The sequence below is a fragment of the Grampus griseus genome, assembly GCF_964374135.1.
Source record: "Grampus griseus genome assembly, chromosome: 6".
Classification (NCBI taxonomy): domain Eukaryota; kingdom Metazoa; phylum Chordata; class Mammalia; order Artiodactyla; family Delphinidae; genus Grampus; species Grampus griseus.
In genome coordinates this window covers 17,169,711-17,184,815 of record NC_139000.1, presented here as the reverse complement: position 1 = coordinate 17,184,815, position 15,105 = coordinate 17,169,711, and the positions used below count along the sequence as shown (strand labels likewise).

Genomic DNA, 15,105 nt, shown 5'->3' with positions numbered 1-15,105 from the left:
ACTGAGAAGGGTGCCAGAAGCTTGAGGAGGATGCTCACTCCTGGAGCCAGGGCACTGCCTTATTCCTGAGACCAAATCTTCCTCCTGTCTCCCCAGGCTAAGTCTATGCATACCATCTTTTCTCTTCATGCTTCAATTTCTGGCTTAATCGCTTGCACTATAAAGCAGCCTCTTTAGAACTGGGTCTCTTGAAGGGGCTGGGGCATAGTGCAAGTTAGTAATGAATGTGAATGTGAAATCATACCTCTTCAGCCTCAGTTTTCTCATATGTTCAGTGGGGCCAATATAACCATCTAAGGTAGGGTTTCTCAACCTTGGCACCACTGAAATTTGGGGGTGGATAATTCTTTATTAGCGGGGCTGTTCTGTGCATTGTAGGATGTTTAGCAACATCACTGGCCTCTACTCACTGGATGCCTACAGCACATTCCCAGTGGCCACCAACAATGTTCGCAGAGAATGCCAAACATCCCCTGGGGGGCAAAATCATCCCTTTTGAAGCCCATTTTACAGATGAGGGAAGTGAGGCTTTTCCTTTGGACCTCAGCTTTCCTGGGCATCCAAACTCTCTCCCTGAAGACCAGGCTCCTCTGGGGTATGTGGAACCATAGACTTCCATGACTATTTCCTGTCATACCTTCCAGAGGCTGTGTTCACGCTGCTGGAATGGACACCCTCACAGCTAACTCAACCATCCCCTAGCACCTGTGCACCTTGTGTGCAAATCCAGATCCATGTCAGGCTCTTCAGTGCATTTAAGTCGTCACTGTTGTACACAGGAGGACAGCGGCAGGGCTGGAAGGTGCCCTAGAAAGGAGGAGTGGGGAGAGAGACACTATAGAGGCGTACCCTCTGTTCCAGGAGCTCTATACCCGGATAGTCTTTGAGGTGTCTGGAATGGCTTGCAATGACGGGCCAGGCTGGCCATTCATGTTTCCCCCTAAGCCATTCCCTTCCACTTCTTATTCCTCATTTTTTTCACTTTACTTTCCACCCCCTTTTTTTGTGGTAAAATATATATAGCATAAAATTTACTGTCTTAACCGTTTTTAAGGGTACAGATCAGGGACAGTCAGTACATTCGTGTGGTTGTACAAGCATCCCCACCACCCATCTCCAGAACCGTTCATCTTGCAAAATTGAAACTCTGCACCCAATAAACAATAACACCCCATCTCTCCTCCCCACAGCCCCCGGCAACCGTCATTCTACTTTCTGTCTCTATGATCTTTGACCAAGTGCCTCACACGAGTAGAATTATACAGCATTTGTCTTTTGGTGACTGGATTATTTTATTTAGTGTAATGTCCTCAAGGTTCATCCATGTTGGATGGATGGATGGTTGGATGGATGGTCCATGTCAGAATCCCCTTCCTGTCTGAGGCGGAATAATAGTCCACTGTACGTATCTACCACATTTTTCTTATTGTGAATAATGTAAAATAAAAACCCATGGACACTTGGGTTGCTTCCACATCTTAGTTATTCTGAATAATGCTGCTATGCATCTTTGATTTCTTTTTGCAGCATTATTGAGCCACATTCCAACAACAGTCCTCATGCACTGACTGAGTACTTACTGAATGCAAAGCACTAAGAAGGGAAAGTGGAATTTACAAAGGGCGTGAATCACAGTCCCTTCTGAGAGGCAAGAGTTTAGAAAGAGCCTAATAAGAAATTCCTACTGTGGATTAAGTCTGGGCTAAATAACTGTAAAATTATAACAATAACTGCCACTATTTTTGTTCCAAACACATCATGCGTTAATTCACTTGATTCTCAACAGCAACCCTACAGGGAAGGTACAGTTATCTGTTTTTGCAAATGTGCACGTGGAAGCAGCGGAAGGTCTAGTAACCTGCTCACCCTCCCCCAGACAGTGTGCGGCTGAAATGGGATTTGGGCGCTAGAGCAGGTGCTGCTAACAACGAGGCTGGGCCGGGCTTACGAGTTTCAAAAGGCTGGGCGGCCACAAAGTTCTTCCTCTCTCTCACTACTTTTTCTCTTTGCTACTTCCTTTTCTTCCTCTGCCAGTTCTAGGTGATCTTTGAGTTCTACTCAGCCAGGATTTGTTCCCTCTCTGGAGTATCCAAGCATGCCCATCCTATCCCAATGCTGCACCCCTCATGAGGTCCCTGTGTCTTCTGCAGGGCCAGGGAGACAGAACGTGGAGCTCAGCGGCCGGGTGGACTAAATAATAAGCCAACAGGATAGAGGCCAGCTTCCCCCTCTTCCCAAGGAATGTGAACCAAATCCCCCCCTTCTCTGATGTTTCGTTTCATGTGTGTAGCCTCTGAGCCTCACTGGGCTAACATGGTATTACTTGGAGGGGGTGTCAAGGAACGTTGGTCCTGAGCCTGCATCTAGTAAAATAGTCTTGGGGAAACAGTGATGTGCAGACTTCACTTCCTAAGGATTCATGATATTCATTAGTATATTAATGTCCTTGGAAAAGCTTCCACCAAGGAAATCAACATAGCAACTTTCTTTATCATAGGATTTCTCAAACCTTTCAAATTAGGGAACACTCCTTTTTTATTTTGTTACATTTACTCTTCCCAAAATACAGGTGTTATTTGGAAGCACTCTCAGACAATACGGGTTTTTATAATACAATACAATGGACACTGGGAGGCAGGAAGTTTTGATGAGGCTGTTTGATACATAGAATATTTCCACGTAAGGGGACTGGGTGATGCTCGGAGACTGCATACATATATTTTTTGAGCAATTTACTGATAATATCAAAATATCCTCATGACTGTGCCAACAAAGCCACATCAAATCGGGGCATCAAAATGTTCCATAGGGCTTCCCTGGTGGCGCAGTGGTTGAGAGTCCGCCTGCCGATGGGGGGACACGGGTACATACCCCGGTCCGGGAAGATCCCACATGCCGCGGAGCGGCTGGGCCCGTGAGCCATGGCCGCTGAGCCTGCGTGTCCGGAGCCTGTGCTCCGCAACGAGAGAGGCCACAACAGTGAAAGGGCCGCGTAACCGAAAAAAAAAAAAAAAAAAAAAAGTTCCATATCCTTCCTCTGAGCCATTTACTTGCCTAGAACTAGGAATGCAGAGATGGTTAAGATTCAATTCTCAACCTCCAGGAAGACACAGATCACCAGCTGAGGGCAGAGGAGGGATACCCTTCTACAATTAACCATAATGCAAGGACAATGTGCTGTCCTGTAATTAAGGAAGAGGTATACTAGCAGCATGAATATAGCAATGAGGAGACTACGATTCTGGTGGATGGAAGGAGGGAATGTTCTGGAAAGGCTGCTCAGAGGAAGTGACACTTCTGCAAGACTGTGATGGACGAGGAGTAGTTTGCCAGGGACATAGGGGACTGTGTGAGTATTAGAACAATTCAGCAGAGGGACAGCACTGCCAAAGGCAAGGAGATACTTAAGTGTATTCTGCATTTTGAAGAAATGGCAGATGAGGACATGGTGGGAAATGAGATCCCAGAGGGCATGAAAGCCAGAGTATGAAGTGCTAGGAGGGAATGTGTACCAGGTGAAATGGTTTGGATTTTGATCCTGAGGCTACGCGGGGCAGGTGATGGGGCTCTGAATGGTTCTAGCAGAAGAGAGGCGTGGCCCGGTCTGTGTAGGAGCTGGATTGGGCATGTGCATGGGGGTGTGGGGTAGAGGACGGAAAGCAGTGGGACTCTTTAGGAGGGTCTGAGCCTGGGAGTGCCAGGGAAGATGGACGGGGTGGGGATGACATATGAGGGATATTTTGAAGGTAACATGGAAGGGCCTGGAGTTTCTGCTGGATCTCTTCCATTTGCTCTTCCTCCCTCCACCCTCGGCTCACCTGTACCCAGCTTTGTGCCTCAGAAGGCTGACTTTGATGGACCAGCTCAATGGGCTCTCTTGCCTGGGTTCCCTTGGCTCAGCCAGTGGGGGGCACCAGCAGAAGGTCTGGCAGGAGGTGGGTGAGTAAGGTTGGGACATTTATTCCTCTGGTTTCTTTCCTGTCTCTGTCCCTTGACCAAACGTCACAGCTCCTGCAGGAGTCTCCATGGAATTCCCTCTCCATGTTCTGGTAACATCACCCTCATCTGGACCCACTGACACCACCCACAGTGTACTGGATACCCCATTTCTAGGACTTCCCCCCAACTTTGTGCAGAGCCCCCTTTGAAACCTTTCCCACTTGAGCATACCGTCTGCTTCCTGTTGGGACGCTCTTTGATATTAGTTTCCTTAGTTGGTGAGAAGAAAAGGAATTAAGCCTAATATCAATTCATGACTCACTGAAATATCCAATCATCTTTCTGACCAGCTTGTATGGTGCGTGCGTGCACGCGTGTGTGTGTGTGTGTGTGTTGGGTACAGAGGGGATTGGTATTTATTGGGCAGAGTAAGACACACTAAAGGAAATGGGTGGTCCTACCTACCCCCAATGAGTGGTCTTAGAAGGGAAAATGATTGCTCAACTTAGCTCATCTTGATGACCACTGCCCAGAGTTGCTGCTTGCAGAATCTAAAGCCTGGCCTGCTTAGCTGAGACCAGAGCAGGGATTTCTAAGGAAGCAATGTGACCATACACCCAGAGAGTAGGATATACCAACAGGCAGAGGTGGACTGTAGCAGTTTAGAACCATCCGAGTGATGGCAGGGGGAAGGGAAAAAAATGACTCCAAATGTCGCATCGTTTGTGAGTTTATAATTGTTTAAACCTGCCTTTGAAACTAAGACGCAGCTCAAGGCCTCTATGTTATGAGTGGTTTGTTTACAGCTTAAATTAGAGCGTTCTGTTTTTAATACATTACAAGCGGCAGTGATAGTGCCAGACTGTATCTAGGAAGCACCTAGATGGAGGCCTCAACGGTGTCTCAAGCCAGAAATCTATTTCAGGAAACTAACTGGCAGCAAGATGAGATTATCCAAATATACCTCCTGAGATAACAGACAGATGGATAGCAACAGATAGATGGAGTAAGACAGCCCCGTTTCTAATTCATCCTCAATATCTCCATCCACATGGCTGTGTTTCTCCTGCATCTCAGCAACCAGAAAATCTCTCTTCATTTTACAGAGGCACATGATCATCAAGTCATCAGAGGCAAAACCAGGAGGACCTGTAAATACCACCAAGTTCAGAGATGGCAAATACCTGACCATCTGTCACCACTCCTGGCCCATATTGAAGGCAGGCTTCATGAGTTGATCATAACAATCTTCCCATCTGAGTCCGCCTGTAGCCTCAGAAATCCTCCCAACTTAACATCCTAGGTAGCCCCTGCCCATTTATCTGAGCTGGCACATGAGATGTCTGCTATCTGCCATCTCTGATTTAGTCCAACCTCTCAGGCAGATGGATACGCAGAAGCCCAGGGGGGATCTTGAAGACATGGGTTGGAGTAGATGTTCAGCTCATGGTCCCCCCACTTCCTTCTATGGCTGTGCCTGTACACTGAGATCCTGTCCCCTAATCACAGGTGACTAACTGAGAGGTCAGCTCCTAACTCATGCCAGGCCAATAGATTCCTTCTCTAGGATTCTTCAAACTGCAACTCAATGAAGAAAAGCATTCATTCTTTGGTGGTAGGAGTACAATAGTCTTGGAAACTCATGACTAACACAACCCCACTATGGGGGTGTGAGTGGGGAGGAATGAAGACACTGTGGGATGATGCAGAGAGGAAAGTCAGAATCCTAATGTTGTATAATTCCCTCAACTCTCCTCATCTCTGTGGCTAAGCTGACCTTTCACCCTCCCATGGCAGCCTTCCGGTGCAGTTGCCATTAAGCTAATTTGAACTGGGTTTCTCTCTCCTGAAACCAAAAACATCCTGACTAATATAGAGCAGAAAGGGTTTCCACGCAACAAGTGGGAGGAAGACATGGTGTCATGATGATGGAGTAAAGGTCTTGAGATCAGAAGCCTTGTGTTCAAATTCCAATTCATCCTCTTATCAGCTGTGCTATTTAGGGTCTTAGAACATCAGCTTCTTCATCTGTGAAATGGGGCTGGGGGTATAGAAATAGCCTTGGCCTTGTTAGATGACTGCAAAGACCACATATGAGATGCTATATAAAAGCCTCTGCCCAGTCAGGCATGCCCAAAACGCTGCTTCTATTGCTGTCTTCCGTGTGGAGTCAGGACTGAAACTCAGACATCCCAACTCTCTGCCCAGTGTACTCGCCAAAAAAACATACTTTTATGTGTCTTTCTCCCTTCTCTCTTTCTTTTTTCACTGAAAGATCTGCAGTCCCGTTTCAACATCAGAAGTCCCATTTGAAAAGTGTTTAACTTCTAATGCAGATATACCAAGTCGTTTCTCAGTTTCACTGTATCTGCAAAGCCTTCCATAATTCAACATCAAATATTTATTATTACATTTATTAAACTTTTAATAATTTAGCATCTCCTGCATGTAAAAGAGAAGCTTAGCTAACTGGTTCCCCTTTATCCAACTTGGGTCACTTCAATATTTATATTCCGAAGTCTCCATTTGGGTTTCATTTAGCAGAGGCTGTGCCGTGGGCCTCTGCTCCAGCCGACAGTCAGCGCCTGCTGCAGCCTCCCCAGGGGCAAAGACTAACAGAAATCTGGTGCGGAACGGTGTTTGAAGAGATTTACTGAGCCTGGGCGGAAACTCATCCTAATAGACTTCACTTTTATTAAGATCACGAAACCAAAATGAGGGGAAATATATATGTCGCTGGGCTCACTGGCTGAATGACAGGCGGCAAGGCTGTGAAGGGATGTGAGTAGAAGGCAGATCCATTGGGTGGGGACTGTGGAGGTCTTTGTATTCATGCTTCTCGGAGGGGCTTCATTCTCCTAAAAGAAGGGAGGGGTGCAGGGGTGCAGGGAAAATTCCAATGCCCAAATCCCATGAGCCCAGCTGTGAGTGCCAGACAGATGCCCTGTTGCTTCCAAAGTCTCCTCTGACCCCCATTTAATCTTCCGCGAGCAAGGAATGGACTTCCACACACACTCAATGGACTAAATGGTCAACAAAGATGAAGACAAAAAGTCCGATGCGCCTACCCCTTAATCTCACAGAGAACCCCTTGCATCAACGGTAGCCAACATTTACTGAGCTCTCACCTAATGGGTTGAATTCAAATCCTGCTTCTGCCACTCATTGCCTGGAACATGTTGGGCGAATGATTTAAACTTCTTGTGCCTCAGTTTCCTCCTCTGTAAATAGTAGTAACTCCATCATTGGGTCATTGGGAGGAATCAGAACTAATGCATGCAAAGCGCTTAGACAGGGCCTGATACAAAGTAAACGGTCAGTACACGTGAGTCATGATTATATCTGACTACGTACGGGGCTAAGAGTTTAAATGTATTATCTCATCAGTTTGCAAAAACATCCAAAGATACAATAGCAATGATCATCCCCATTTACAGACAGGAAACTGAGGCTCAGAAAGTTTAAACACCTTGCCCAAGGTCAGCTAGTAAGCGGTGGAGATGGGATTTGAACTCAGGTAGTTTGACTCCAGAGCCTTCACTATTCTCTTTGCCCAAATCTCCCTTCTTCTGTGTTTCAAGCAGGTAAGTGGGTTGACTGTTGAAGTCCTCTTGCACTTTCGGAAAAGAACATCTGTGTGAGTAATTGGTGAAGCAGGGGAAAGTGGGGGAAGCTTCTTGGGGCTGAAACCGTCTAATAAGGGCTGCAGAGCCCACCCCTGTCTCAGCATCTCCCTGGGAAGGGAAGTATGATTCTCGGTTGCCTACCCCACACACACACACACACACACACACACACACACACACACACACACACACACACACACACACACACACACACACACACACACACACACACACACACACACACACACACACACACACACACACACACAGTCACTTATTTGCAAAAGCTGTCAAGGTTGTAGGGAAGGCAAAGGCCAGACGTCTGAGTTTTACTCACCTCCAATAGGGGGGAGCATCTTGAGTATCAAATCACACAAGGCCTCCATTACGGGACTCCCCCCACCGGAGGCTCTGCTGCCCCGGGCCTTCCCATCCAGGTGTCCCAGTGTAACACATCACCTGCCTCGGCCGAGCCTCACCCGTGCCCACCCACACACCCTGATGTCCCGCTGCCCTTACCCTCCCTTACTTCTGCTGTTGATGCCTAAGGGGATCAAGAGGATGCAGGGGATCCCTTCTGTGTCCACTTCTGGGCCTTGAACTACGTCTTTTATCACCTTAACCCAACTGCATCATACAGTTATTTCCTTATTTGTACTAAAATGCCGACTAAAACGTCCAAAACTTCCCACGATAGGGTACCAGTTACGTGTAAGGTGCTGTGCTAGTTACTCTATCTACGTTGCATAATCCTAACGACAGCCATCTGAAGGAAGCACAACAATCTCTACCTTCCAGGTTCAGAAACGGAGGTTGGAAGAGGTAAACTGCCTTGGCACAAGGAGTTCAGGGAGCAACTGTGGTACCAGGATTCGTATCCACATCTGCAGGAGTACAAGCCTATGCTCGCTTTCCTACACCCTCTTCCCTTTCTGGTCTTTATGTTTCCAGAGCCTACACAGTGTCCATCACACAGGGAAGTACCTAGAGCGCTTTTGTTGAGGGTTTCACCTTAAGATGGATGGCCCATGTTTCCAGAATACACTGTAACTGACTCGGGGTACTGCCTGGGCAAAAGCCAGATTATGATATCTGTAGCATCTGCACAGGAGCATCTGCTGGGGGCCCTGGAGTGGTGAATACACTCTCCTCAAGTGCCCTCAGAGTCTTTGCTGTCTCTAAGCCAGGTGGCCCAGAACTGAGGAAAGAGGGGGAGAGGAAGAAAATAGCATGAGGTTCCGTCTCCTCTCCTCTTCTCACTGTATTCTCTGCCACGTGCCCCTTGGCACTACCCACAAGACACACTGACCTTGACCCTGGAAGCTCCCGCATCAGGCATGCCACTTCAAGACCCCATGCCCCATCCACGGAGCGGACATCCATGGGTTTTGCCTTCTTTTGTTGTTGTTGTTCAGCACCCGTTTGCTGCCTGTCCTGATTCCCCCCTGCTTTCCCCCCCATCCTACCTGCAATCTCAATCCACATGGTAAAGATCCCCCTACCCTTGCTGGTTTGAGAGTGGGTCAGTGACCCAGGTCTGGCTAATTTCAGCCACTGATTTGGGATATTGGCCAATGTCCCCAAATAGGCCAAACAGAAGCATCATAGCTTAGAGATGAAGAGCATGGAGTCAGGAGTCAGAGTCTCAGGATTCAAATGCTGGTTGTGTCACTTACTGGTCGTGTGACCACGGGCAAGTTGTAAAATTCGCTGTGCCTCAGTTTCCTCATGCATGTAATAAGGCTAATAATGGGTAAAGATTAAACGAGTTCATTTCAGCAAAGTACTTGGGACAGGTGCCACATAAGGAGGAGCTCTCACTGCTGTCACTCAGTGCCAGGACTTTTGCTTAAAGCTTGGGGAAACAGGATATCTCCTTACTCTGGCAACGCCCCACTGAGGCTGTAAGATTGGAGTTGTTGGTGAGAGTGTGCCCGAAGAGCACGTTAACCCAGAGGAAGACAGAGATGAGGGATGAAGAGAGACACAAATACTGAGTCCCAACAACACTGTAGAGCATATAAATCCTGCTGGACCCAAAGCCGTTGCCACCCTGGAGTTTGCAAGCCCTTCCATCCTTTGTTTTCTGTGGCAGCCAGGTGAGCCTTCCTTTCTTTGGCTGCCTAGTGCTTTAGTATGCATACGTTAGTGGGCACTAGAGTAATCTGAGGACTTGTTAAACCAGATTACTGGCTAAACAAGATTACACGGCCCACCTCCAAAATATCTGATTCAGGTCTTGGGTGATGTATGCGTTTCCTGCAGCTGCAGGAATAAATCACCACAAACTGGGATGGCTTAAAACCTCCGGAAGTCCAAAATCAGTATTGTGAGGCCAAAATCCAGGTGTTAGCAAGGCTGCGCGCCCCCATGAGGTGCAAGAGGGAGAATCTGCTTTTCGCCTTTTCCAGCTTCTGGTGGCTGTTGGCACTCCTAGGCTGCGGTTGTGTCAGTCCAATCTCTAGTTCCCTCTTCACGTTGCCGACTCCTCTGTGTGTGTTCAATTTCCCTCTGCTTCTCTCTTATAAGGGCACTTGTAATGGTATTTAGGGCCCATCCAGATAATCCAGGATAATCAACCTACTTTAAGATTCTTAACTTAATCCCATCTGCGAAGACCCTTTTTCCAAATAAGGTAACATTTACAGGTTCTAGGGACTGGAAACTGATACTCTTGGGGGTCAATGTCAGTCTACCAGAGATGGAGTCTGAGAATCTGCCTTTCTAACAAGTTTCCCAGTGATGCTGAGGCTACTGGTCCAGGGACCACACTTTGAGAACCAGTGACCTAGTGACTTCCTGCTAATACCTTGCAATTTTGCTCAGAGGTCCTCTCCTCTGTGAGGCCTTTCCTTTACCTCCCAGGTGAGATTAACCACCTCCTTCCTCCCTTGGGTCCCTTCTCTGCCTTGAACGTTTCCTCTAACCTTTGCAAAGGTCACAAAGTACAACACTGTTTTGTTTGCAATTTTGTCTCAATGCCCCAAGATCTTTGTCTGAACATTTCTCTGTCTCTGATACCTAGCCTGGCACATGGTAGGTGTTCAATAAATTCTTAGTGCTTGGAATCAAGAGGCCAAAAGAACAAGGAACTCTTCTGAATTCTATCCAGAACTAATTCAGTGTGAAAACTGTCACCAAGTGAGCGATGCTGGCTTGTATCCTGATGCCCCATTATCCTTTCAACATTGTGTAGGAATTAACAGTTTTTCACCATTTCATTTTCATTGATTTGAGATCACAGAAAAATCACTCAGGGGCTGCAAAAGCTGGACTTTGCAGATGATTATTATTCCAGCCATAACAGCAATTCTTGCATCTGTCTTATAAGAAGAATCAGCTCTCGGTGAAATTGTGAAGCAGGCCCAGTGTGTAGCAATAAGTGTTGTTTGCCATGTTGTCTCTCTACGAGTATCTTTTATTTCATCGCTCAAGTCAGTCTCTTGTTCCATGCTCCTTGCTACACCATGAGATCCCTGAAAGCCAAGGTGGGTCTTATTCATCACAGTATTCCTATGGTACCTGGCACAGTGCCTGGCACACAGGAGGGGCCCTGCTACGGTTTTCAGAATTGAAAGGAATCTGCACGCAATTTAACTAGAGTTCGCTCCTCCACCTTTGTAGCTGACATCATTAGTGTCTCGAATGCTAAAAATCTCATTTCCAGCAGCTTCCTGCTGGAACGGGCCGAAGAATGGGAGCTGTCCAGGGGAGAGTTCTTTTCCTTGGCCCTTCAACCCTTCATACTTGAAAGCCTTCTCTCCCACCTTAAATTCCACACAGACAAATCCTATGCTCAATTCAAGGTTAATTGCCAATGTTCTCTCTCCTGCAAATACTTTTCTAATTCCTTTGGTCAGGAATTCGTTCTTCCTTTTCCATCCCCAAGGCACTCTATGTGTACCGCACGTGTGCCTCTTCGCTCATTCTGCAAATATTTCCATATGCATAAAGCCGCTAGAACTACCACACCGTACTACATGGTATATATTCACTTAAGTCTTCCTAAAACCCCATGACAAAGGGATTAATGCAAACTCTCAATACTAAGACCCTATCGATTTTAAGGTACGTCATAGATTGGATGTGTCCTTTCAGCAAAAGAAAGAGAGAAAAATAACAACAAACATAATAACTGATGCTTCTAGAGAGTTCACCATGTGCCAAACTCAGTACTTTACAGGTATTATATCTTTTAATTTTCAGTACTCCCCTGTAGGGCATAGTCTTCTATCCACATTATCCACAAGGGCCAACAGAGCTTCAGGAAAGCTCACGCAGGAAGCAAGTGGTGGAGTTGGGATTTGAATTGACGCAGTTCAGTTGGGCTCTATAGCCTATGATTTTTTTTTAAAAAATGAACACCCTAACCTAATAAACTTTATGTTTAATCAACATATGGCATGCATAGAGAAAAATGTGCAAATCGTATCTGTACAGCTTGATGAATTTTTATAGAATGAACACACCCATATAACCACCACCCAGATCAAGAAATCAAATATCACCAGCATGCTGGCATGTTTCCCTTCAATCACTGTCTCCTCCATCACCCAAAGGTAATCCCTCTTCTTTTTTCTAACATCCCAGATTCGTTTTTACTGTTTTTGATCTTCATTTAAACATACATATTCATTTGTGTCTGGCTTCAATAATTCAATCTTATATTTGTGAAATTCATCATTGGTGACGTGTGTGGTGGTTGTGTTCATTAATACTGAGCATTAATAACATTCTGCTGTTTTGTTTTATTTATCTACTATCTTGTTATTGATGGGCATCTGTGTTTTTTTCCCCCAGCTTTTTGGCGGTACAAACAAATACCACCATTAGTATTCTTGAACATATTATTTATGGTATCCTATTTGTAGGATATGTAGATGTTCAGCTGTAGTAGATACTGCCCAGTAGATTTACACAGTGGTCACACTAACTTACGTTCCTGCTATAAAGGTATGGTAGTTCAGCTGTTCCGTATCCTCACCAACATTTACTATCATCAATCGTTTTGGATTTAGACACCCAGGTGGGTTGAGCCTTTACTTTTGACTCTAACTTGCTCTGCCTCCCCTAGTTTGAGATTCCATACTTTCATAGTAATCTGTCACAGACTTAAAAACAAAACCAAAAAAAAACAACAACCAGGAAAGCACCTTTTCATTTTCCTTCCCAATCCTACTGGAATGTTTATCTCTTCCTTCCTGACGTTGCTTTTTCCTTTAATCTCTCAGTTGTGATTCTCTGGCATATTATTGGCTATCTATAATTAAGATCTATTATTTATTAATTTCTAACATAGCATCTGACTGAAACTTATTAATTCTTTGAATGCTCAGAATATGCCTGCCTGAGTGGTGTCATGTCAAACAAGGTTTATTAGTGCAGCTTGGAAAACTCAACCTACATAGCACAGATTCTTTTGAATGGCAATGATTGCAATCTTTTATCTACCCTTACAGTGAAACCAATGGGTATGTGAGAGGTAAGATGAAGGTAAGACTTAAAAGGCTGTCTGCAATTGCTCCAAGCCCAGACAAAGACGTGTGGGCACCCCAAGCAGGATAATAATTTAGTGACCTAATCAAACCAACATTCTTCAAATATTTGAAATACATTTCAAATATTCTTCAAAGGGTCTATCCTGAGCCACTCTGCTCTGGTCCCGACTCGGTGAAGGCACACCCTCCATGTACCCAGGCACAGCATTTCTAGCAGCTTAGAGCATCTAATCGTTACGGATCATGCCCTTCAAAGGTCTCACCACTTTCAATTTATTACAGTATTTCTTCCAACTACAAACAATATTGTCACTGAAATAAATTCTAGTACTATACTTTTCTCAATTTTGTTTTAATATTTCCAAAGATGTTTTAGAGTCCCTGTAGGTTGGTATTCTGTTATTTTCCATGTCTGGTTTGCTGTTCAATGTAATAATTCAGATTGGAGCAGAAAAGCCAACTGAATTATCCTACAGACCATGGTCATTCTCAGCAGTATGACACAGAACTCAAACTTCCTGACTCTGCCTTCCCCACCATCACCAGTTTCTACTTGAACTCCACTGTAGTGGGAATTGAATTTATCTAAAATTGGTAATCCTGTACCTTTGGGAGTATATTACGTACCAGCATTTACACAGTTAATTATTACAACGATTCTTGGGAGGTGTTTCAATGAAATAGTTAAGAACATGGGTTCAGGAGGTGGAGAGATCATGGGGTGAAGGTATCACCTTTATGCCTCAGATTTTTTTTTAATTTGTAAAATAAAAATAATATTAGCATCACATTTGGGGTTGATATAAGAATGTAATGAGATAATGTTAGTGAAGGGTTTGGGAATGATCAATGGAGATGAGTTATTATTATTAGTAGTAGTAGCATTATCATCATATTCTGTGAGGTAGGCACTGTTATTATCCTCATTTTGCAAAGAAATGGAAAGTTAGTAAGTTGCATTTGGCCAGAATCATATAGTTCATCCATGGTAGAGATGGGACTGTAACCCAGACCTATCTGACTCCAGAGGGAGTGTTACTATCAGCCAGTCTGACATTTATAACTTCACTGAAATCACACATTCAATGTCAACAGTACAGAACTCTGAGGAAAGCTAGTAGACCTTTGTTCAGTCGATTTGAGACACGGTCGTAGGGTCTCTTTGAGAATAATCCTTCAACCAGATGGTCTTTTCTCCATCTTTAAAATACGTAATGCAGAGAAACCTTAGCACATGCTCTACTAAAGTCTCACCGACCTCAATTCTATCAAAAATGGAAATAATGGTAATTTGCCATGAATCAATTTGTGTGTGCATGAAACCATCTTAGTTCTTAGTAATTACCACTTCATTTTCTAAGTGCTATCCCTTTAATTTTCTATCCTTTTTAAAATTACCTCTTCGGAGAAATACCAATAAAAAATCATGCTGTGTTCATCCCTCCATGAAATGTTGAGAAGGTGAGAATAAGTAAATTGTAAAGCAAGAGACGTGGGTTCTAGGAGCTTCCTATCAAGATGTCATGGATATATGATAGCATCTTAAATTCAAAATGACCCGAAGACAGCTAGACAGGAGAATAACAGTCACTGGAAGTATGGGGGCCATGCTTCCATGTTCCAGTTCAGGAGCTCATAAGCTGTGTACAAGCCAGTTCCAAAAGTAAAATCAGAGTCCGTTTTATGTAACATTTAAATTCTAGAATTCTTCCCTCAATCAAATTGGGAGGGGGGAAAAAAGGAACCTCCATTAGAAAGTTCCAGAATAGTGCTAGGATCAGATCTAAGACCACTGGTAAAATTAAATCAATAAACATTTTAGTAGCTGTCCGATATGTACTGGGAACTGGGGATTAAAAAGCTAAATAAGTTATTTGCTTTGACCTTAAAAGATTCGCCACATAATAAGACAGAATGATATGTAAGCAATTAATTAGAACACAGTAGAGTCAGTCTACAAGGAAGTTAAGTACAGGGTGCAAAACGTGTAAGGAAAGATGTAATCTCCATCCTTTCATGAGCAAAAAACAAATTCATTTGAC

General features: G+C 44.7%; 1 protein-coding gene across 3 annotated transcripts in view; it reads right to left on the bottom strand.

Annotated features, from left to right (window-relative positions):
- Positions 1-15,105, bottom strand: part of ASTN2 (astrotactin 2) — a gene marked incomplete at both ends in the record, with an annotated part of 911,329 nt that overhangs the window by 449,037 nt on the left and 447,187 nt on the right. The gene's annotated exons all lie outside the window — the stretch shown is intronic.